Source organism: Megalobrama amblycephala, linkage group LG21 (assembly GCF_018812025.1).
Source record: "Megalobrama amblycephala isolate DHTTF-2021 linkage group LG21, ASM1881202v1, whole genome shotgun sequence".
Taxonomy (NCBI): Eukaryota; Metazoa; Chordata; class Actinopteri; order Cypriniformes; family Xenocyprididae; genus Megalobrama; species Megalobrama amblycephala.
The window spans coordinates 25023903-25048067 of record NC_063064.1 but is presented as its reverse complement, the minus strand read 5'-3'; the positions used below and the strand labels follow the sequence as shown (position 1 = coordinate 25048067).

Sequence of the window (24165 nt, the reverse complement as noted above, 5' to 3'; positions counted from 1 at the left end):
TGCCGATAACAAATCAGGGGTCTGTGGTAGACGGTGGAGGTCAACTGTCAAAGAAAAAGATGTGGAAGACAGGATGGACAAGCAGCTATCAGTAATAAGTCTGGAGATTTCAGCCAACCAATCCCGGAAAGAGGTAATTGAAAGAAGGATGGATGGATGGACAGATGACCATGCGTATGAAGATTGATTGGCCATGGAATAGCGGAGGAAGATTGATAACCCAGCTCACATTGACATGTACACATGGCACAAAAGAGCAGAGGTCAAGGCCATCCAGTCTCGATGATGAGTGGCAACTGTGCGTGTGTTGTAAACCAAAGGAGCTTAATCCTGAACCTGAAGCATATTAAATCAATGTCTACAAGACTAGATGTAAAGAGACTAGATCACGATGTGCCATAACAATGTTAGATAATTGATATAGGCTACTAGGTGGTTGCTAAGATGTTCTGGAGGGTTGCAAGAGTATTGCTAAGATTGTTGCCAGGTGGTTGCAAGGGTACTCTGGGTGTTTTCTTAGGGCTTTGATAGGGTGTTATATACCTTATGTAGCCCCGTCCCTTCTCAGCGCTGCACTCGTTGTGTTCTGGTTTGTATTACCAAAGCATGAAGGTAAGATCTTACGGAATAATAGATCGTCCCAGTCTACTGACATTTGTTATGACATCCTCTTCAAACATTACAATCCCTATGATAACTTTCATTAACTCTACAATCAGTAAATCCACTTCACCAGCTTATTACTCTTCGACAGCGATGCCATAGATATATACAAATCTATCGCAAAAACGGAAGTTCAAACACAAAATTCTAAAGATGGCCACACACTTGTTTCTCTGACGCAGAAGGTCTATAGGTTGGTGTTCTGGGTGGTTGCAAGGGTGTTGCTAGGTGGTTGCCAGGGTGTTTGGATTAGTCGCTGGGGAAATTTTCAGAATGTTTCTTATTGGTTGTTGAAGTGCTTTTAGACAAAATCAGAAAGAAGTGATAGGTGAATAACACTGATGTTAAAGCATCAAACCCTGATTGTAAGCCTAAACTTGACATAAACTGTAAACTTGTTCCTCAAATCTGATTTGGATGTTGTTCTAGGATCAACAGAGATGTTGATCCATGAGGAACATGTTGTACTTGGTGAAATCAGGTTCTGCGACAGACAGACAGACAGACAGGCAGGCAGGCAGGCAGGCAGGCAGGCAGGCAGACAGATAGACAGATAGATAGATAGATAGATAGGTAGATAGATATTTTCCTTCCCCTCCTTTTTTCTCAGCAAGTGAGAGAGAGAAGATCATTTTTTCATGTTCAAAGAAATGCCAGGATCCATTAACATGTGTTAGAGACATGCCCCCTGTGAGTCTCTCTCACTTTAACTATAGCCTTCAGATGGACGTGGCTTCACTTTGTGGTGTATCTTGGCATTCTCTTGCTTTTTTTTGTCATTTTGAGCTTTGTTTTAACACTCTGAGGTCTAAAAACGCGCCGGCGCGTTTTGCAGGTTTTTTTTCACATTGCAGCAAAACAGACTTAAAATACTCCGTCATTTTTTGTCATAGAAACATAAGTAATACATCAATTGAAACTATAGAATATCTCCTTTTATTTGTATACACTCAGAGTAAAAACAAAATGTTGTGCTTTTTGTAAAATAAAGAAAACTAACATGATGCGTGATCTCTCATCTCCCTCTGAACGAAGTCCAATCTGATAGTTCTCAGAAAATGAAGTGTAACTTAGTGAATACTAATCACAAAAAATTCATACTTATGTCTAACAAAACGTTGAAATGTCAGGTTTTAAATCGTGCAAGTCAAATCGAAAACAAACATTCTGTGTTTATGTAATCTGTATGAAACGAGAGCCATGTCAGAAGTCCGTGATTCAGCTCATTACCCACTAATGCGGCCACACCCACGGAGCCAGCGCTATTCACAGGCAAATTCAGAGACAACACATGCATTCATCATCTCAATCGTGTATTTATTGCCTTGAAAATTGTTTATCTGGATGAAAAAGCCATGGTTAGCGATCTCTGGAAGACATTCAGTAAATTCCTGTTTGTTTTCTTCTATTGATAAGTTTTAAGTGAGTTTTTGTTTCTTTAGCGCCCTCCGGCTGTAGTATGAATTGGTAAACACCATTCATGGAATATCGTCTTCTTCTTAGGTGAATTTGTGGACTAAAATGCACAGAGCGCCCTCCGGCTGCAGTATGAATTGCAAACACCAGCGCTCATAGAGATAACAATGAATATTAAATAAAAAATAACTCCTCTGTATAGAAAATTGACATAAACATATGAGAATCCTATATTTCTCCAAATGTGCATGCTTTTAAACTAAAAGCCTATATTCAGACTCTTTGCATCACAGAAATACATTATATTTTAAAGTATAATATAAAACCATTATTTTATATTGTAATAAAATTTTTCTGTATGTTTCATATACCATGATGAGCTTGAGACATCACAGAAGTTTTTTTTCACAGCCTACCTGACTGAAATGCCTCATTAATATGCAAGTCTTTTCAGGTCATTACTATTCAATTCTTTTGTCTTCACAGGTGAGAATGAGCCATTATTCATGGAGATTCACGCCTCCTCGCATACCGTGTTTCTTGGCAAAAAGTGTCTTACAAAAACTAAATCAGTATATTGTTATAAATGAAAGAGTAGTCAGCATAATTTTTACATAATTTTGAAGCAAAAACTCTAGTCTACAACCTTCAATACCCAAAAGTCTTGTGAACACAGATTTAATATACTTTTATTGGCCTTATATCAGTGACTTAAGTTTTTTGTTTTTTCAGTAACCACGCATAAACGTTATTCCTTCAAAAACACAAACATGTACACACATGTTCCTCACATATTATGGTAGCCTAGTTTGTGCTGAATACAGTGTAATGACACTTGTGTCATTAATATGTTTATGAACAACTGAAAAAAGCACAAATGTCAGGGCATGTCAAAACTTCTCCAGGCCCCAAATCAGCCTCAGACTCCAGAGGGTTAATAATTGTATGCCCAAGGCAGTGCAATGAACACACTGAAATGGCACTCGTAAAGATTTCAGGCAATTCTAACATCTTTCTTCTGTGAATAACATACTGGTTGCTTTTTTCATGCAGTGAATAGGGACTGACACTTTTTAAATTAAAATGGAGTGTAAAAGCATTATACAAGGATCATAAACATAGTCCATATATAAATGTTGTCCTTTTGTTTCCATTGTAGAAAGAAAGTCATCCAAGATTGGAATGACATGAGGGTGAGTATATGATGACTACATTTTAATTTTTATGTGAACTGTTCCTTTAAATTATGATGATACATACACATTGTAATGATTATGTTCAGTTTTAGTTTAGTTTTCTCTGTGTTCTGTTCCTGTTTTGCCTGCACTAAAAATGCATTTTGCTCATTTATTTACACGTCAACGGCGTTTTAGCGGCTTGAAAACGCAAACTTTTGAAAACGCGTTTCAAAGTGCAAGTTTATGAAAAAGAGACCGTTATTGTCTCTGTGTAAACTACAAAAACTCAAATTTGTGAAACTTTGACGTCATACGGAGGCGTATTACATGTTCAGTTTATAGGCATGTAGTTTTTCTTTACAAAGTGACATCGCCAACTACTGGCCTGGCAGCAGAATACAGAGTTTTTAATCATTTTGCGGATCCATGTGAATGGGGATCGTTTTGACAACGTTGTAGTCTGTACACAAAAAAACCTTTCCTTTTTTAGTACATCGTTGCTGTGTAAATGTACACTTAGTTCTAATCTAGTTAGTTTCTCTGGTTAGTTCCCACACCTGTTCCATGTATCCTTGATTACATTCCCCATGTATTTAAGCCTTGTGATTGTTCAGTTCTTTGTCCGGTATTGCCAGTGTTAATATGGTTGTATGTTATTCTCCAGCGATCTCCTGAGTTTTCGTTTGTCGACTCTTCACCATCGTAAGCTTCAGTATTGCACAACTCGTGACACAAAAACTCAGATAAATAGTATTAAAAGTAGTTTGTCTTCATCACTCAAGTAAACATATGTTTGAACTAAAGTTTGTTCTTTGGATACAACAGCTGTATGTATGCTTGGATGAGTCCTCATTGATGAAATAAAAAACATCTGTCTGCCATTTCTGATTGGTTTTCTGTCAGACCATAGTGCCGTTCTATGGTATGAGCTTCCAGCTGTTCAACATATGGCCACCAAAGTACATATGTAGAGATAATCCCACATTATAGAGCACAAGTGATCAGATTTCAGTCCAAACGCCACTCAGCTCTCCAAACCAAACCGGTTTTTACCAGAAAGCAACAAAAGTGAGAGGATCCCAAACTTTTAATTGATTTGATCTGTTTCAGAGAGGCAGTGTTAAGTCTCATGATGTTGTGACGTTAGTGTTTCTTGTCTGCAACCTTTAACATCACAGCTCATAGTCACTAAAGGTTTAGGACTGTGTACATTCGTATGGTGACATCAAGCAATCAGTGTTGTCATGATGTCAATGGTCACATGACATTTGCAGCTGAGGTGATCCAGGTATCTACCCAGAAATGTGTCGTTATAGATAAAAAGTTGGTTGCAAAGTGGTTTCATATTGACTTTAGATTTCATAATTTTATATTTGTATATATTCACAATTGTTTTTATAATATTTAATAACAATTAATTATATAAAATGTATATTTTATGAATATTTTTTAATTTTTTTTATTTTTTAAAGTTTAAGTTTTAATTTTATATAAGTCTTACAATTTTTATTTAGTTTAATTGTAATATAATATAATATAATATAATGTAATATAATATATCTAACTCTTGTGAATATATTTAAATTCCAATAAATAAATGTACATTTTAATGAAGTTCTCACTCTTTCATATTATATGAATTTATAATAATATAATATAAAATTAATGAGTGTTAATAGAATGAATATTGTCTCTGTACATTTAAGTCTTATTTTGTAAATACATTTAAATGAATTTTTAATAATTTAAATGAATACATTTAAATGTCATTAATTAAATATAAACTTTAATGAACTTCTCAGTCTTTCGTTTATATGTGTTTTCATTTTATACAGTATTGTTAAATTAATTTTCATATGACTGTGCGGTTCCTTTCTAACGCCTCTTATTTTGCTCCATCACTTCCCATCTCATAAATGAGGCAAATTTTCAGTCCTGCGGTACCCACTGCTCATGTTTGGGTTGCTAAGGGACTTGCGGCATACGCTGAAATTGTCCTGACAGCCCAAGGTCATGTTATTATTTTTTTCACCTCCTCTCTCTCCTCAGGAACAGCCGTAATGAAACTGTCCCCATTACAGGGTTCTTTTATGGGCCTAAAATTGGAATATTGCCAGTGTCGGCCCGGTGATGGTCTTGTCAGGCCCAGTGTGTGTTCGGTGTGTGTTTAGCTGAGAACACCACGGAGTGATCATTTTTAATGGGGGTGCAATATTCCACACCTCCTCATCCGACAGGATCCATGAGCAGAGGAGGGGTGACGACAGATTATCAAAGAGAGAGAGACAGGATGTATAAATGATAAAAAAATATATATATATATTTTCAGCGCCTCACTGTATAGTTGGAGATTGTGAGAATGTGTTGGGCATTTACCTTCTTTTGATTAGTTCTCCTGAGAATATCTGTGCCAGAAGCTTCGGCCCTGTTCCAGTGTTTGCTTACAATGGCATTTTCAAACAAAATATTTTGTTCAGAATTACTGCATCTTTACACAGTGTGCTAAGCAACAGAAGTTTCCAGCACCAGGCAATTTGTCTGTCCACACTGAACGAGAAACTTTTAATCACAGTTATGTGCAGTGAGATTGTTGACCAATGAGATTACGCAGTGGGCGGAGCTAATCAGGGCAAACACGACAGAAATAGAAACTAAACAATTGTCCGAACATTCAGTTGTTGTGTATGGTTAGGGACATTTTTTTTCTCTTTCTTTTCAGCCAAGACCCAGATCCAGATGAAAATAAAGGCCACATTTATGTGGTCTCAAGACAATAAATGAGGTCTATACACTGTAATGACAGAAAAGAAGGCCAAATGAAAGAGGATAATCCATTAAGTCGCTGTTACATTGACATTTATCTCTAAACAACCATGAACGAAAGTTTGTTCTCTCTCTGTTTTAATAAACCTTCAAACTTCTCTCAAATAGCAGATTGTAAATACATACTGACAGGGCGCCACTTAGCACCACGTGGGCATTAGCAATAAATGGATAAGGTAATTGGATTTGTCTTTCACTCTGTTAATTCTTTTGCAGATTATACAAGACAACTGGTTTGTTTATTAAAACAGAAAGACAGAGGAAGTGATTTAGATGCTTATAGCGAGCTAAACGCGTGTCCCCCTGAGCTCTCAGTAGATCCAGGCGAGCTTTTGAGCGGATTTGTCTGAAGCCTCACACTCCTAATTGGTTTTGAAAGTTTTGAGGGCTAATGTCTGTTCTTGAACTTCTTGTCACTATGATTTCTGACAGAGCAGCAGCAATCAGCTACTTTCCAGAGGATGGCTAACATCAAAGTTCTGCCCTCGTTACTCCCATCATGCTTTAAAATTGACCCCATTTACTTTCTTAAAGGGATAGTTCAACTTAAAATGAAAATTCTGTCTTCATTTATTTATCTTCGTGTCATCCCAAACCTGTCTGCATATCATTTATTTCTGTGGAACATAAACATTTTTAGAAATGTCTTGCACTAAATGTCTTTTGTCCATACCATACAGCATACTTGTTTTTTGTCCATACAATGGTATTTGGTAAAACCATAACTGTTTGGTTACCAACATTCTTTGTGTTCCACAGAAGAAAGAAAAAACATACAGGTTTGGAACAACATAAGGATAAGTAAATAATGACAGAATTTTCATTTTTACGTGAACTATGCCTTTAATATAAATTCCTGGCCTTTAGATAAATGCAGTTGCTGTGCAATTGCCCTGTTCCTTTTAATAGTTGCTTTTCAGATATATTGTTGACATTTTGACAGCATTTGGCTCTGTGTTTTGCATCATCCATTATGCCATGTTCTGACATCCTCATTGACAAGTGTAATTTAAAAGGTACTGAACCAACCCAAGCAAGTCCTTCTGCTGGTCTGAAAGATGTTGTGGCTTCAATAAAAGAGGTAATTTGTTAACCGTTTATTCTTCAGAGTGAACTTGGTCATTTTGATAGCACCATAATGTGAAGTGAACACTAATTATTTAGCACTATATTGACCTTTTAACAACATTTTAAAGCTGCAATTTCTTATTTTGGTTAAAAATGATCCAAAATCAATTTTTGAGCAAGTGCATAAACCAGCCAGTGTTCAAAACTATCTTGATAGCCCGATTCACAATGGTAAGCTTGTAATAATGTTTTCTAATTAGAGTGGTACTGGTAGGTTTCCACGGGAAATTCAAGCATGGCGCCGTTCGTCTTTGCATCATTACTTCACGTCTGTTTACATAAAGGAGTCCCAGCTTGTAGGCTACATGGCATGTGAGGATGCTGCTGGTAGCGGATCATTTATAGCCTTTTCTCACAGTTTTCTAACTTATCATTTTGATGACGGATTGTAATCCAGAAAGGTCCAAATGACAATCTTCAGTGACAACTGGAGATTAATTCGTAGTCAAAAACAAAAGATTTCGGACTCTGGAGTGGCTACAGAAATTGGAATCTACAGGTATACACATAGTCATGCAATGCTGATGTTGTTAACATTAACAATTTGAGAACAAAGTATAACAATAATAATCATTTGCATGGTCATTAGATTTAATCACCATTGGCAGCGAGCCTTATTGCAATGCTTTTTTTCTCAGTTGGTCAGACATGTTGGTTCCAGACATATTACTTACTTGTTCAGATGACATTTTCAGGTGAAAATTCATATTTTGGTCATACATTTTCCAAAACATAGAATCTGTGATTCTGAAGTACAGTATCCACCAGTGTGGTGACTGATAGCAAACATTAGCTGAGGAGTCATGCCGATGCACAACCCACATAAAGATGATAATTCCGCAAATAACTGCAATTGCAGGTTTCAAACAGAGATGACGACAAAGAGGCAAAACTTACAGACTGCAGCTTTAACTGTACTTATTTCTCTCTCTTTCTCAGGACTTCAACCTCCCATTTTCCCATACTGTCTGAACTTTGTTGGAGGCAAATATTAATCGCATTCAAGGCAATTAATCACCCACTAATGAGCTGACGAAATTTGGTCTAGGTAATATTTCATCAGTCATTTCGATGTTGCAATGCTCTAATACAACTTTATTTGCTGATGTCATCAAGCTGTCCAACCACCTGACTCCATTCTCGTAAGTAACACCCACTTTTCTTCTTTTTTTCTTTTTACGAATTTCATTCTATAGTGATTTTAAGAGAGGCATCAATCCACGGCTATACAAAAAATATCTCTATTTCTCAGGTATATACACTACAGTTTATACGTTTTGGGTCTTTCTTTTATTAGATTTTTTATATTTTGGAAAGAAGCCTGTTATGCTCACCAAGGCTGCTTTTATTTGATCAAAAATACAGTTAAATATATTTTTACAATTCAAAATAGCTATTTTGTATTTTAATATTTTAAAATGTAATTTTCTCCTGTGATGCAAAGCTGAATTTTCAGCATCATTACTCCAGTCTTCAGTGTCACATGATCCTTCTGAAATGTGCTGCTCATGCTTATTATCAATGTTGAAAACAGTTGTTGCCTAATATATTTTTGTGAAAACTGTGATACATTTTTTCCCTCAGGATTCTTTGATGATTAGCCAGTTCAAAAGAACAGCAGTTTAATGCATCCTTGCTGAAGGAAAATATTAATGTCTTTGAAAAAAAAAAAAAAAAAAAGAAAGAAATGAAAAGAAAAAAAAATCTTCCTGACCCCATACTTTTGAACGGTACTGCATGCTTAAGTCAAGGCATCTCAGTTGTTTAGTTGTTCAAATAGACTATTCCACTCCTCTACTGGTAAAATTTGTTCTTCCATCTCTCAGGAACAGAAGCCTTTCAGCCCTGTTGTTAGGAAAACTACACTTTTCAGGGACCTATTTGTTTAGGGCATTCAACAAAGATAGGAATAAATGTTTTATCCGCTGTGTTATGTTAACGTGTAGGCAGAGGTTGACCAGCTTTCATTGTGTTTCAGATGTCAAATGGCTCTCGTCGAGGTGAGTGAGATATTGAAGTAATTGCTCAGTTAGGGAGTTTTGTTCCTATGAATTAATACAGACCGAGGTGGATTCTTTACTGAATAGACAATGCTGCAGCTCAATGTCTTCACCCTCAGGCTCATGTCGACATAAAATCAAAACCATAGCACAAACTGTAAATATAGCAAACACACACACAAATACACAGATTCACAAATAACAGAGAAACAGGCAGACGCTATGTGACATGTTTTATTCATTTGCCAAATCGTCTACGGCTCAATACTGCAGAGGCCTCAAAGCATCAGAGATTTCAATAAATGAGAACAACAAAAACAAACACGGGGAAAAAAAAATACACTGAAGTAAAAAAAAAAAAAAAAAAAAAAACGTTTCAAAAGATAAAGGTGGGCAAACCGGAGGCGAGGCAGGAGGGCTGAGCGGAAGACGAAAGCGAAATAGTCGGCTCCTCGATTCAGCCGACGACGCCATTATCACAGAACACCACTGTGGATGTCACACCCCGCTGCGGCTGTGAACATGACACCTTCCCTCTCCTCTCCTAATCTCTTTCTCTCTCCCTCGCACACACAAACTCTATATTTAGTTTTCCCTTCATTTCCCATTCACTCTTATATTGGCTTTCTCTTATTTGTCTCTGTCATTCTCTAGTGCTTGTCTCACACCGGCTCGTTCCCACTCTTCTCTTCTCCTTACATTTTCTCATCCCGCACCGCAATGGAATATTAATACTGTTTTTTCATCTCATTTCCTACATCTTTGTGGACTTGACATTTCCACATTTTTATGCATTATCACTGAGCTTCTCTAGGGTCCCGTCAGGCAGGGTGTCAAACTTTCCTTCTCCTCCTGCATAACCTCAGTGGTCTGGCTGGGATCCAGGGAGTTTTTATTTATTTATTTATTTATTATGATAAGCAGATATGACTTCTGCCGCAGAATGGTCTGTTCCGGGTTATTTACAAGCTCGTAAACACAAAATGGAGAGAGGAAATTCAGTGGCTTGTACAGAAACTGTGCCGCATGGAAGTGAAGTGATGTTCACAGCTTTACAACATGTTTGTACAACATTGCAGTTTGGTTATTTGTTAGGTAACTGTTTTAAAAATGTTCCAGATTCCTCATCTAAATAAAATGAAAAATATTTTAGCAACACTGTCAAATCAAACTACAACATTTGTGGGATGAGTTTACTTGGCTTTCTTATTTCTTAGAAGAGCATTATTTGTTCATACCCTTCAAGCGTTTGGATCTGTAAGATTATTTATAGTTTATTAAAAAGTCCACCAAGGCTGCATTTATTTGGTCTAAATACAGTAAAATCAGTAATATTGTGAAATATTACTACATTTTAAAATAACTATTTACTATTTTAATATATTTTAAAATGTATTTAATTCCTGCTGTGGCAAAGCTGAATTCAGCATCATTACTCCAGACTTCAGTGTCACATGATCCTTCAGAGTTCATTCTAATATGCTGATTTGCTGCTCAAGAAACATTTTGTATTATTATCATTATTGTAACGAGTTGCGCTGCATAATATTTTTGTGGGAAATGTCATATGTTTTTCCAGGATTCTTTAAGTTCAAAAGAGCAGTATTTTTTATTTATTTTTTTTGAAATTTGCGTTTTTTTCTGTAACAACGTAAAAGTCTTAAATGTCACTATTGATCAAGTTAAAGGGATGGTTCACCCAAAAATGAAAATTAGATGTTTATCTGCTTACCCCCAGCGCATCCAAGATGTAGGTGACTTTGTTTCTTCAGTAGAACACAAATGATGATTTTTAACTGCAACCGTTGATGTCTGTCAGTCAAATAATGCGAGTGAATGGGAACTCCATCTATAAGAGTCAATAAAACTTGCTTAGACAAATCCAAATTAAACCCTGCGGCTCGTGACGACACATTGATGTCCTAAGACACGAAACGATCGGTTTGTACGAGAAACCGAACAGTATTTATATTATTTTTTACCTCTAAAACACCACTATGTCCAACTGCGTTCAGTACTTGCTTAGTGAGGTCTGATCGCGCTCTGACAACGGAAGTGATGTCTCGCACTCATTGAATTATAAGCGCGAGACATCACTGACGTTCTCAGAGCCCGATTTTGTCCTCCACATATAAGCTTAACTCCCTGAGGTCGCCGGCGCGTTTTGCAGGATTTTTTTCACATTGCAGCAAAACAGACTTAAAATACTCCGTCATTTCTTGTCATAGAGACATAAGTAATATATCAATTGAAACTATAGAATGTCTTCTTTTATTTGTGTACACTCAGAGTAAAAACACAATGTTGTGCGTTTTGTAAAATAAAGAAAACTAAAATGATGCATGATCTCTCATCTCCCTCTGCACGAAGTCCAATCTGATAGTTCTCAGAAAATGAACTGTAACTTATGAATACTAATGACAAAAAAAAGACATGTCTAAAAAAACGTTGAAATGTCAGGTTTTAAATCATGCAAGTCAAATCGAAAACAAACATTCTGTGTTTATGTAATCTGTATGAAAAGAGAACCATGTCAGAAGTCCGTGATTCAGCTCATTATCCGCTAATGCGGCCACGCCCACGGAGTGAGTGCCATTCAGATGCAAATTCAGAGGCAATACTTTTGTGTTTATCTGGATGTTAAAGCCATGGTTAGCGACCTCTAGAAGACATGCCATTAGTTCCTGATTCCCTTTCTTCTTTATATGAATTTGTGGACTAAAGGTGCACAGCGCGCCCTCCGGCTGCAAGTATGAATTGAAAACACCATTCCTGAAATGTCCTCTTCTTCTTTAGAATAATTTGTGGACTAAAGGTGTACAGAGCGCCCTCCGGCTGCAAGTATGAATTGAAAACACAGTATCCAGCACTCATAGTGATGATAATAAATATTGAATAAATATTACTCCTCAGTATAGAATATTGACATAAACATATAAGAATCCATCAATATTTCTCCAAATATGCATGCTTTTAAGCTAAAAGGCTATATTAAATGTCATAGAGGTTACATAATTGTTCAGACACTTTGCATCACAGAAATATATTATATTTTAAAGAATATAATAGAATATCATTATTTTAAATTGAGCTGAGACATGATTACAGAGGGTTTTTTCACAGCCTACCTGACTGAAAGGCCTCATTAATATGCAAGTCATTTCAGGTCATTATTATGTGATTCTTTTGTCTTCTCAGGTGTAAATGACCCTTTATTCATGATGATTCATGCCTCCACGCATACTGTGTTTCTTGACAAAAAGTGTCTTACAAAAACTAAATCAATATATTGTTTTATATGAACAAGTAGGCATTATAATTTTTACATAATTTTGAAGCAAAAACTCTAGTCTACAACCTTGTTTTTTTCAATAACCACGCATAAACATTATTCCTTCACAAATACAAACATGTACATACATGTTCCTCACATATTATGGTAGCCTAGTTTGTGCTGAATACAGTGTAATGACACTTTTGTCATTAATATGTTTATGAACAACTGAAAAAAGCACAAATGTCAGGGCATGTCAAAACTTCTCCAAGCCCCAAATCAGCCTCAGACTCCAGAGAGTTAATAAAGCCTGAACCTCGTTGTCGGTCCATCAGTCATATTTTTTTCAGTCCACTTTTGTATTCAAGTCCCACCCCCAAAAATTCCTGAACTTTGAAAAGTACTACCTCGTGAGCAGGGACTTCTGAGGGGGATATTTTTTACCTGGAACTTCATTTAGACCCTGGTCTCTGCGATCGAAACACACAGAGTACCACCCCAAAGTTCCTAGTTCCTGAGGAAATTACTTTGGATTTACTGGATTTACTTTGGTTAATAAACTGTTACTTGGATCCTCCTCTTCCTTGTTTCTACGTTACACCAACATAGTAGTGCGATCGGTAAACATTCTCATCATGGGAAAATACATTTAATAACAGAAGATGTTGAGAATTTACCCAAGGTATTGAGTAAAATGAGTTTAAGTTCTGAGAACAATACTGCCGCCAGACAGATACTAAAATGACTTATATTCATCAGAAGGTCAAACGATTTACACAGTAGTTTACATAGTAGGTTTAAACTCCCTGTTCGTTGATTATAAGCTAGGTAGGATGTTTCATTCACATTCAGCTCAGCTTCACCTGCCTTTTAAGCTTCAATAGCTTTGTCCCCTTCAGATCTTTTTAATACTCTGCACAGAGGGTCTGATGAAAAGGTCAGTCTAGCTGAATTAGAGGGCCAGCTGTCTTCGGTTAAGGTTTGTTGAGCAATCATTTCCATATCTGGTTAACTTGGTCATTCGTCTCTCAGGTGAATGCCTTGTCATAGAATGAAAGCTGTAAATCCAGAATGAATTCTCACGGGGACAGGCATGGCATGCTGGGATACTCTAACCTTGACGATGAAAGGCTACGCATAAAAATTGTGCAATTTTTCCATCATTTATGGCAGCATTAAAAAACTGTATTTATGTGGTGTAAATATTAAGAAGTTCCCAAGAAGATCTTTCTCTTTCATCTTTTGAAAAAGGGTGGAATGAACTTAAATGAACCACAGTTATCACAACAAAAGTTAACCATGCTTGTCACACCAGCTGAGAGGAATTTGCTGCAGCCCGCTATCAATGAACTACACTGATCATCTCTGAAGCACAACTTTGACAGCTGGATACAAAAATTCCCCAAAACAGTTTTTAAGCATTCTTTACAAAATGTATTATGAATATATTTATAAATGTGTGTCAATAGCATTGGTTTTGTGTGCTGGTTTCAAACATCTAGTTTTTCATTTTTATTTATATATAAAAATAGTAAAAATGTTTTTTTGTTTTGTTTTTTACATATTTTGTGAATATTGTTTTGTGTCTTTGCAGTCAGTTTCAATGTAAGACATATACCTTGAAAAAACTTTCCTAAAACTTTACAATTTCCTATCCAATCCATCCATACCAACCACACACCCACCCACTATCGATCCATCCATCCATCCATCCATCCATCCACTATTGGTCTATCTGTCCATCTGTCTCTATCCATCCATTTATCCATCCATCCATCCATCCATCCATCCTCTTCCTTCCTTCCTTTTATCCATCCATCCATCCTTCCTTTTATCCATCCATCCATCCTTTCCATCCATCCATCCATCCTTCCATCCTTCCATCCATCCATCCATCCTTCCTTCCTTCCTTCCTTCCTTCCTTCCTTCCTTCCATTCATCGTGAATATTTTTTGTCTTTGGGTACACCAGTCAATTTCAACATAGGACACTTACCTTAAAGTCTTGACTACAAAAAAAAGCTGTTGAATATTTCCTATCTATCCAATCCATCCATCCCACCCACCCACCTACTATCGATCCATCCATCCATCCATCCATCCTTTTGTGAATATTTTTTTGTCTTTGGGTTTCAGTATAGGACTCATACCTTAAAGTCTTAACTACAAAAAAGCTGTTGAATATTTCCCATCCAGGTGTACAAAACAGCTCATTTTGCTACTCCATATTTCAAACTGGAATTTCCTACTCTATTATTTTAATGTATTGTCAATTATAACACACTGGTTTGTAGCGCAAATATTTTACCATTTACTGCACTTTGTTATTCTTCACATTATTGCCCTATAGCGGCTAATGAATCAGACGTCTTGCACATTTACAGAAATCCTCTTACTTCCAAGTTGAAAAATAAAGTGGATATTGAAATTGACTTTTAAAGATGAACCCATCCTGAAATGTTGCTGTAGTCTTGGCTACTACATGTTTATGTTTTAAGAGTGCTGATGGGTGAAATCATGTGTGAATCTTAATGTTCCTCCATTAAGGAAGAGCAGTCTAAAGTCCAGTAATGTGACAGTCAAGGTTGAACTGAAGCTTCCAGGGCCTTGCAGGATGTTAATGCGATTCCCCTGTGACATTCAGGCCTTGACTATTTAACATTTTTTTTCCAAGCATCCGTTTTTATGCAGTCTAAAGTGTGGAGATGCAGTGATAAATCTTCAGCAAATGCCTCTGAATCCATTCTGAGACCCCTGCTAGGCCGATGCAAGAAGAGAAGAAATTTAAAAAGAACACAAAATGGTTTAATTTGAGAAAATCTCAATGCTGTGTTCTGAGAGCAGTCTCATGGTCACAATTATAACTTTATCTTGACAAATTCAATGTAGAGGAGAGTGATAGGGCTCTTTTGAGTTCTCCCATTCCAATTAACCACCCAGCTAATAACTCAACCACTTTCAGATTTCAGTATCTGCACTGTCAATCAGTTTCTATTGGCTTGGCTTTCATTTTTAATTTAATTAAAAAAAAAAAAAAAAAAAAAAAAAAAGTATATATATATGGGCCTATATTATTGCAAGTTTGTTTTCCAATCCTACATGATAAAACCTTCAGAGGTCAAAAGAGTTCTTGAGTCATCAAAACAGGACAGGCAATCAACTGACAGGTGGCAGTGTTTGATGATGTAATTTCCTGCACCTGTCATTCTCGCAGGAAGGCGCCGCTTCTACATTTCATTATGACGGCTCGCTTCATTCGTATTGCGAAGGTCAGGGAGTTTGGGTATTAAGTCCATGTGATGCATCTTAAATTGAGCGCTTTAAATTTGCAGAGTTTGCCACCGGACCCGGTAATTCAATTTGTTCACAGTCCAAACTAGGGCTGTTTTATTTCTTATTTCTCAAATACTTCATCTAACCTCATACATTCCTCTATAACTAATGAGCCATGTGCAGAATCGTGGAAACAGAACAAGAACATAGCATCCTGTGTTGCACAGGGAGATTTATCAGAGGGCATTTTAAGCACAGGAAGTAAATGATCCAACAAAATACATTAACCTTATTTACTAGATAGAGAGGCTTATTAGATCGCTCACAACAATGAGCTCAGCTTGGTGTCTCTGTCATTTCCAGCACATTAAGAAACACACAAATCAGGCGTTTGCTAAAGTTTATTACATTATTTAGCCGAGAGAATGACCTTGATGTTTCCTTGGAACATTTAACCAACCCCAAGGTAGACATTATAGTGATGAATACACAGGAACACTGACAGCAGCCAAATCTTATCTATTTACAGAGCATGAGGAAGAACCTCTCTCTCTCTCCCTCTCCCTCCCGTTTGCTCGTTTGGACCTCATGCTGTGGCCTCTTCACTCATTTGTCATTACACCCTGCTCATCCACCGTCAGCTCAGCGGTGAGTGTCGAAACCCGCCAAGGCTGCTCATTCTCTCCATCTCTCTTTTTCTCTCTCACACACGCCCCTCCTTTTCCACTATCAATAACCAGTTGCCAGGGCCATCAGGGTAATATTTAATGCGTTCAATCGGAGTCGGAGTGTTTATTAGTCTCTGGTTGGTGGGCTGAGAACACGTTCTTAAGCCTGATAATTAAACTCCAGGTAAGATTTGGGTTACACCTCTATAAAACCCGGACTGATATCACAAGGATTGCGGTGTTGTGCTTAGACTGTGTTTTTGTATTAGTAAAATCTCCAAACTGCAGGGCAAAATCATCATTATGATGTCTCTAAATCTGTAAGCGGACTGAAAAAGTTGAGGTTTTTACTTGTAGTCAAGGTTAGCTTAGGTCTGTATTGTTGACCTGCTGAAACCACCAGTTTAGCAGGTGGACTAACATAGCCGTTCATGACCAAAACATTACACTCAACCAGCAAAGTCTTTCTGATAAAGCGGGTTGACCAAGGAAGACATGGAGCCAGTTGCATAAAATTAGCCTCTATGTTAAAAGCCTGTTCACACCAAGGATGATAACTATAAAGATAACTATAACAATAAGTATATTAGCGTCCAAAGTGTCTTGTGTCTTAAAGTCGGCATGAAACGGAAGTTGTGATCATCTTTGCCTCCCTATTGTGATAAATATCTGAGTGAAATGGCTTCTCAAACAAGAAAAAATGTAGGGTGGGACTTGCTTTTGTGCATTGGTAATTGATTGGATAGCTGTGGTTTGTTATTGCTGTGATCTTAACAGATTGTCCCGTTCTCACACCAGTAAACATGTCATCAGAGAAGAGATGACCCTGAAAGAGGGAGGGGAAGTTCATTTGATTAAAGATTACGAGGGCACATGCCACAAGTGTGGGTATTAGGACAGGTTCTAATCATTTTATGCAACTTATGCAATATATATCCCATTTATATTTATACAACAGTTAATTCTGGTTCTCGAATCTGATTGGCTGAGAGGTCTTTCCAGTTGTGTTATATTCTACCAGTATCACCACGGGAACTGTTTCACCATTTGAATCAATCTGCTTTCAGCATTCTCTCATCAAATGTCATGGCGGACAAGCAAGTCCACCATATTTTTACAGATACTACTGTTATTATGTCACAGAATGTAGTTTTAAGAGTTTTTAGGTGAGAATGTAGTTATTTAGAACTCAAATATGCGAAACTCAAATATGTAAACATAGCAACTATTTGAAAATTTGTTTAGCCTCTTTCACAGATTTGAGCTCCAGGCCGCCAGCGGCAGTTCAGCACTCATGCACCCACAGAGAAAAGCTTCATCTCGGCCAGTCCTTTGGGAATTTGCCGCTGGCTCTTATGTAGATAGTGTTTAAACACGAGGTATAATTTGTTTCGGGTATATCACATGGGCAATCTTTGGTCTCATTAATCTATTAATTGTTTCAGACAAAATCGATTTGGCTTTTGGGCTATATTAAGTTTCATAACTTTATATTTACATTGAAATTAAATCCTGTACTAACTAAAACATTGCTTTTGTACTTTTGACTGAACTGTTTGCTTGTGTTTATTTCCAACTGTACAAACTTCTTATGCTGTTATAATGGCTACTGTTGTTCATTTAAATTTTCTTGTTCAATAAATAATATTTTATATAAATAACATGCTGTATTTGTTATTAAGAAAGGGCCCAATAGTGATGTGATTTTGACTTCAGCAAAAGTTACATTGATACGCCATTAGATGGCGGCAAAGACTGTCTTTATGAGTGAGTCAGTCGCAAAGACTTTTAAATTGAAAGGGACTGAAACAAGGTTGTAAGCAAGGAAGTTCCTTTTACATTAAGCAGCATCTTACAAGACGCAGCTGACATGCATTGACTAGTGCTGTCATGGGAAATCCCCTTAAATGTTAAAAGGACAAAGACAAAGATATCGCTTTCCTCAGCGGACATACTGATTCAAATTTTAGATTTGCTGATTGCTTTAATTAGATCATCAGACCAACAAATATGTTTGTAGTATTTGAAAACATGTATTATTTGTCATTATTCATGATTTTCTGAATAAAGTATCTAGGCACAACACTAAAAGCAATGTAGGTCAGAACAACATTACAGAAAACATTTTCTGTTTTTGTGTTTCTCATAGGTGGTGTGAAACCCATTCTCAATTCAATTAAAACATTAACTCCTGCTCTCAAATGGTCAAATTAGTATTGACATGTCACAATTTTTTTAGTGTTTTCCCGTATTCAACACTGCACTTGTAACCCAGCATAAAATATCCACATAACTATTAACTATTCCTCATGGGAAGGTCAGGAAGGCAGAGGCGTGTGTTTATTTACAGAGACCCTTCATTGATTCACACACACAGGGATGGAGAAAAAAACCCTCTGCAAATACACTGTCTCTTCATCATCTCAGCTACATTTTTTGTTCGCCACCCTCGCTTGAACTCACACTGGGATGCAGAACGAGTCTCTGACCTCCTTCACCTTGTGTGAGGGAGCCCCCTCCGCCCTGCTACCTCCATCCTGACTTCAACGCACACCTTCTCCTGATCAATACGCAATCAGCCGTTCTGTTCCTCAGCTACCCGGTCATCAAAACTGTTTACAAAGCTAACAATTACTTTCTGAGATAGCGCTCTAAATTACTGGGCCAAACTGCAATGCTACTTAGAAAGTGCATAAGGATTAAAAATAAACGTGTCTGGTATCTAAGATTTGGTTATCAGGGTTTTTTTGCTTATTTGTGTATATTAAATTAGATTATTAGGTAACGCTTTAGATTACAGCCTGGAAAGTACTGCGTAATTACAACGAATTTACAGCATAACTTTCAATAATTATAGTGTAACTATACAGTAAGTATGTGTAAGTATAGGGGAACAATATGTAAAGTATCGGGAATAAAGGGGTAACAACCAGGAAAATAACAACTTATTTATACTGTAAATATTTTATAACTAAGGGGTACGTATGACATATAACTAAGGGGTAAGTATGACATTACGGGCCGTAAATTAAAGTGGAGCTTGTTACCCTCTTATTTCATATAGTTACAGGGTAAGTATGACATTACGGGCCGTAAATTAAAGTGGAGCTTGTTACCCTCTTATTTCATGTAGTTACAGGATAAGTATGACATTACGGGCCGTAAATTAAAGTGGAGCTTGTTACCCTCTTATTTCATGTAGTTACAGGGTAAGTAATTAATAAAATGCAAACAATCTGATATCACTGACTCCAAAACCTTTATTTGAAAAACAACTTCATTAAAAACAGGTCTACAACACTTATTATTAATTTTTTTTTAAATCAACTTCTCATTTCAAACTCTAAAGAGTTACTTTCCTGACAGAAAGTAACAAGTTTTGTCCGTTTTTTGGTTGTTGTTGTTTCTCGCTTGGCTTCCTCCTGCTCTTGTTTCTCAGCTGATGAATCTTAAGAAGGAATCTCATTGCTGTTTTGTATTATAAGAAAATACAGTACACCCCGAAATTTTCTCATGGTTTAGGCTATTCCTCTTTTCGCTTCTGACCAACTGTCACCAGCGCCTGCATGAGAGTCGACTTTGCGTTTGACAAAGCATATTAATGAGCAACGTGAAGCTTTCATGACGTTCTCGCGGGAGATTTGTGTGAAAATCGCGCGAGAACTGCCGTCTCTGTTATTCTGTCTATTTTGTTGTGAGCATTACTAAAAAAAATAATTAAAAAAAAACTGACGGCATCCAACATCTGCGTGAGTTTCTCGGCACGCTTACGTCACGCTTCAAGTTACGTCAAGCATGAACTCTCAACCCTCGCATGCACGCGCAGGAGACAGTTGGTCGAAAGTTTTAAAAATATTCAAATATTTGGTATTTTTCTTACAAATACGTATCGTTTCACTTCAGAAGACATCGATTCATCCATTAGGGTCGTATGGATTACTGTAGTTATTGCTGTATGTGCTGTTTGATGCTTCGACTTTTAGGAACACGTGAGCTTGCATTATAAAGCGTTCCCAGATGATTTACTTTTTGTCCTAAAATCCTTTTTGTGTTCATCTTAAGAAGGAAAGTCATATACATCTCAGATGGCATGAGGGTAAAAGATGAGTAAACAGTGAGCACATTTCCGGGTGTACTGTATTTTCTTATAATACAGAATAGCAAATAAGATTCATCAGTGAAAAGAAAGAAAAAGAGGAACAAGAGGAGGAGGAAGCCAAGCAAGAGAAACAAATAAGAAGTGTTGCAACTTTAAATCTGTTTTGAAATAAGTTGTTTTTCAAATAAAGTTTTCCAAGTGATATGACTGTTTGCGTATATATATATATATTTATTTATTTATTTTTTATTAATTACTTACCCTGTAACTATATGAAATAAGAGTGTAACAAGCTCCACTTTAATTTACGGCCCGTAATGTCATACTTACCCCTTAGTTATATGTCATACGTACCCCTTAGTTATAAAATATTTACAGTATAAATAATTTGTTATTTTCCTGGTTGTTACCCCTTTATTCCCAATAATTTACATATTGTTCCCCTATACTTACACATACTTACTGTATAGTTACACTATAATTATTGAAAGTTACGCTGTAAATTTGTTGTAATTACGCAGTACTTTTCGGGCTGTAATCTAAAGCGTTACCGATTATTATCCTGCTTTTCCATGTTGATTAATTGCAGAGAACTAAGGGATTATTTAAAGGAACAGTTCTTACAATACTTAATAATTACAATATTTCCTCTTTCTTTATCTCTTTTTAAGAAGAGAGAGAACAACAAAATCATCCTCACTGCTTGAAGACTCCATTTTGTATTGTTTTGTGTATTTTTTTTTTCGCAGCAGATTGATTAATACGCATCGGACTGTTTCTGTACATGACAAATTTTTAGGACGGCGAATAGAAAAAAACAGACACGAAAATTTCGACTCAGTGTGCAAAGACCTTAACTGTTGCAGTACAATTCCAGCTTTAAGAATAAAGTTCATCCACTTGACAAGACCTTGCCTGGAGTTTACAACAGTTTGAAGATTATATAGACAGACAGGCAGAGATAGATCGATAGATTCAAGTTCAAATTTTTCTTTTTCAGTTACTGATATTAACTTAATTCCCATTATTAAATGGGAGACATCCCTGGTAGGAATCTCACCACAGTGAACGAAAGCTATCAGCGTGTCATATATAATATATGAAGAAGATCACTTGTGCTCTAGCTAGATATTGCAGGAGAAGAGCTGAATTTTACACGTTGAGGTATAGATTTAATTTTGTTCTCCGTGTTTTAAAGTAAAGGTATTCAATTGCTAGTCATTTCAGAATGCTTTCATTGATTTTAAAGGTCTGAGTGGAAGCTAATGCATCTTCTTTACACTGACCTGACCTCATGCACATTTTTGCTGGCTTTACTGTCTGAGTTTAAGTGTTTACCACACTCACCACTTTAAATGAAGGAAGATTTCTTAAAAGACTGAGTCACAATATCCCACACTAATAATGGATGACATCTCCTAATGCCTAATAATCTCAAATGAGGCAGCTCTATGCAAATTATTTTCGTTGGTGGCAATTTGTGCATGGTTAATTGCCCATTAATATCCATTAGTTGGGTTGCTTATGTAATTCATTATGTGTTGTGTATGCTCTTAGTGGATGCGTGCATTTCCCTTCAGACCGACTTTATATAATCCATTTGTATCCAGTCCAGCTATTCTTTTTCTTAAAGCTATTTTCTATGAAGAGTGAACCATTACAATCAGCATCATTGCATGGTTGCATACTATAACTGCATAACACACTGGTAATCATATGAGATGGGTTTTATATACATGCATGGAATATATGGACCTAAACATCAACCTTCGAAGCATCCAGAAACATGCACCTGTCAAACATGATGGTTTTTGCAACAGTAACAAGGCTCTAAAAGGTTGTGTTTTGGAAGCACACTTCAAAGATCATGTTCTTTGAAACGAATTATTTTCAGATGTTCTGTGAATGACTGAGAAAAGGGAACATGCTGGAATTTTTTTTTTTTTTTTTTTGCTTAAAGCCCATGCATTTTGTGGATGCAAGGTGAGGAGTTTGAGAAGGAACCTGAATCTGAAAGATAAAAACGTTTCGCTTCTTACTTGTTTTGAGACTCTTCCAATGGAGGGAGATTGGATTGTCTTTTTCTTCCCCTTCACTTTTTCTATCCACATTCATCCTCACCTAGGAACAAATATAAAAGAGAGAAAGTAAAACTGATGAATTAAATTAGATGAGGGAAAAGTGGAAAATGCATTTCAGTAATTTCACTCCTCAGGTCAGGGTCACCAGGTCAACACAATCTACAAGCATTTTACATATCTCACTGTTCAGAATGAAGTAATTGCAATTCCATTCAACGTAAATGGCACTTTTTCTGTTTTATGCACTGCAGCAACTGTGGTAGACATTTAAAATCAAACTAAAAGAATTTTTCACATTGCCATTTGTAAATGTAAGTTGTATCATGTTTTACACTGTTCACGTATCCTGGGTTAATTAATCTATAGGCCTATTAACTAAAATATATTCGGGCTTCATAATTTAACGTTATAGCCTACATCTATAAATCCTGGTTTAACGTTTACATTTGCATAATTATCAGCTCAGTTACATTGAGAAATTTTTGTTAAACATCTGTTGAAATGTCATAAGTAATAAAGTCCAAAACCAACTTTTCTTAGAGTTAGCAGTTACCGTTCAGTATTTTCATAATATCATGTGATTCTCAACTTTACAGCGCACATGAATATTTAATGAGGTAAGATAATTCGACGCCACTTACTGAATGTGATGAGGTCATGTGACATTTTTATGCGTATTATTTTGATTAAAAAAATCGATGTTTTTTATAGCTTGATAAAAGTTATGGCCAATTAGCTTGCCAAAATGGAGGAAAATTATTGATCTGCTTTGTTGTCATTTAGTCACTCAAATAGAGGGTATGCACGTGACATCACCGTCGACCGTTACGCCTGCGGTCAAGCCCGCTAAGTGGCAAAAGAGCGGCAGCATTGGTTTTCAGCGTGAATGTCGTGAAAAACACACAAAACACATCCAAAACGGAAAAGAGCTTTGTGATTGACTGTACAAATAGATTTGATACAAAACCTGAGATATATATTTAAAGACTGCCGAAAAGCTACAGAAAAAAAGAAGCAAATGGATCACTGCAATTCACAGAAACAGCTGGACTCCAGGCAGAGAAACATGGATTTGCAGTTGTCATTTTGTGTCAAATTGTTGGATTTTGAGGTAAAATCATGCCGTATATATTGTATTGTTATATATTGTGTTGACAACTCATCAATTAAATATTTACCATCTTATATTCTGCATAATTGGGTGTTTTTAAATAAACACTGACAAAAACTATACTATAAAACTACATATATGTTTTAGGGCTGGACAATATGACGATATATATAACAATGATATAAGTGATTACTCTGATTTAAACCTACCTATATTGTAGTTAAAATATTCACAGGCAGATTGCTTTATGTATTTCCTCGACGTCAAATCAGGCACATATAAATGTCAGGAAACACGGGGCTGCATGTCAATATCCATGGATTAGGTTTAGTCCAGCTGAGGGAGCGCGCTTTCGGCGGGAAAGTGACGTCGATGCATACCCTCTATTCTAGCTGTGTCTCATTTCACTTGCCGCCACCTACTGGCGTAACAATGTACGAGTCATTGAACGA

At 36.6% G+C, this 24165-nt stretch overlaps 1 protein-coding gene across 4 annotated transcripts in view; it reads right to left on the bottom strand.

Annotated features, from left to right (window-relative positions):
• The window catches only part of nkpd1 (NTPase, KAP family P-loop domain containing 1), a 107471-nt gene extending 83507 nt beyond the window's left edge, over nucleotides 1–23964 (bottom strand). For 2 of the 4 annotated variants that reach the window (XM_048172125.1, XM_048172128.1), the window contains exons 1-2: nucleotides 23923–23945; nucleotides 22561–22642 (exon numbers count right to left, since the gene is read on the bottom strand). The gene's annotated coding sequence lies outside the window, so the exon portion shown is untranslated. Of the gene's footprint in view, nucleotides 1–22560; nucleotides 22643–23922 lie in introns of all 4 variants that reach the window. The other 2 variants (XM_048172126.1, XM_048172127.1) reach the window with 2 other exon arrangements.
• Nucleotides 23965–24165: the final 201 nt, after the last annotated feature.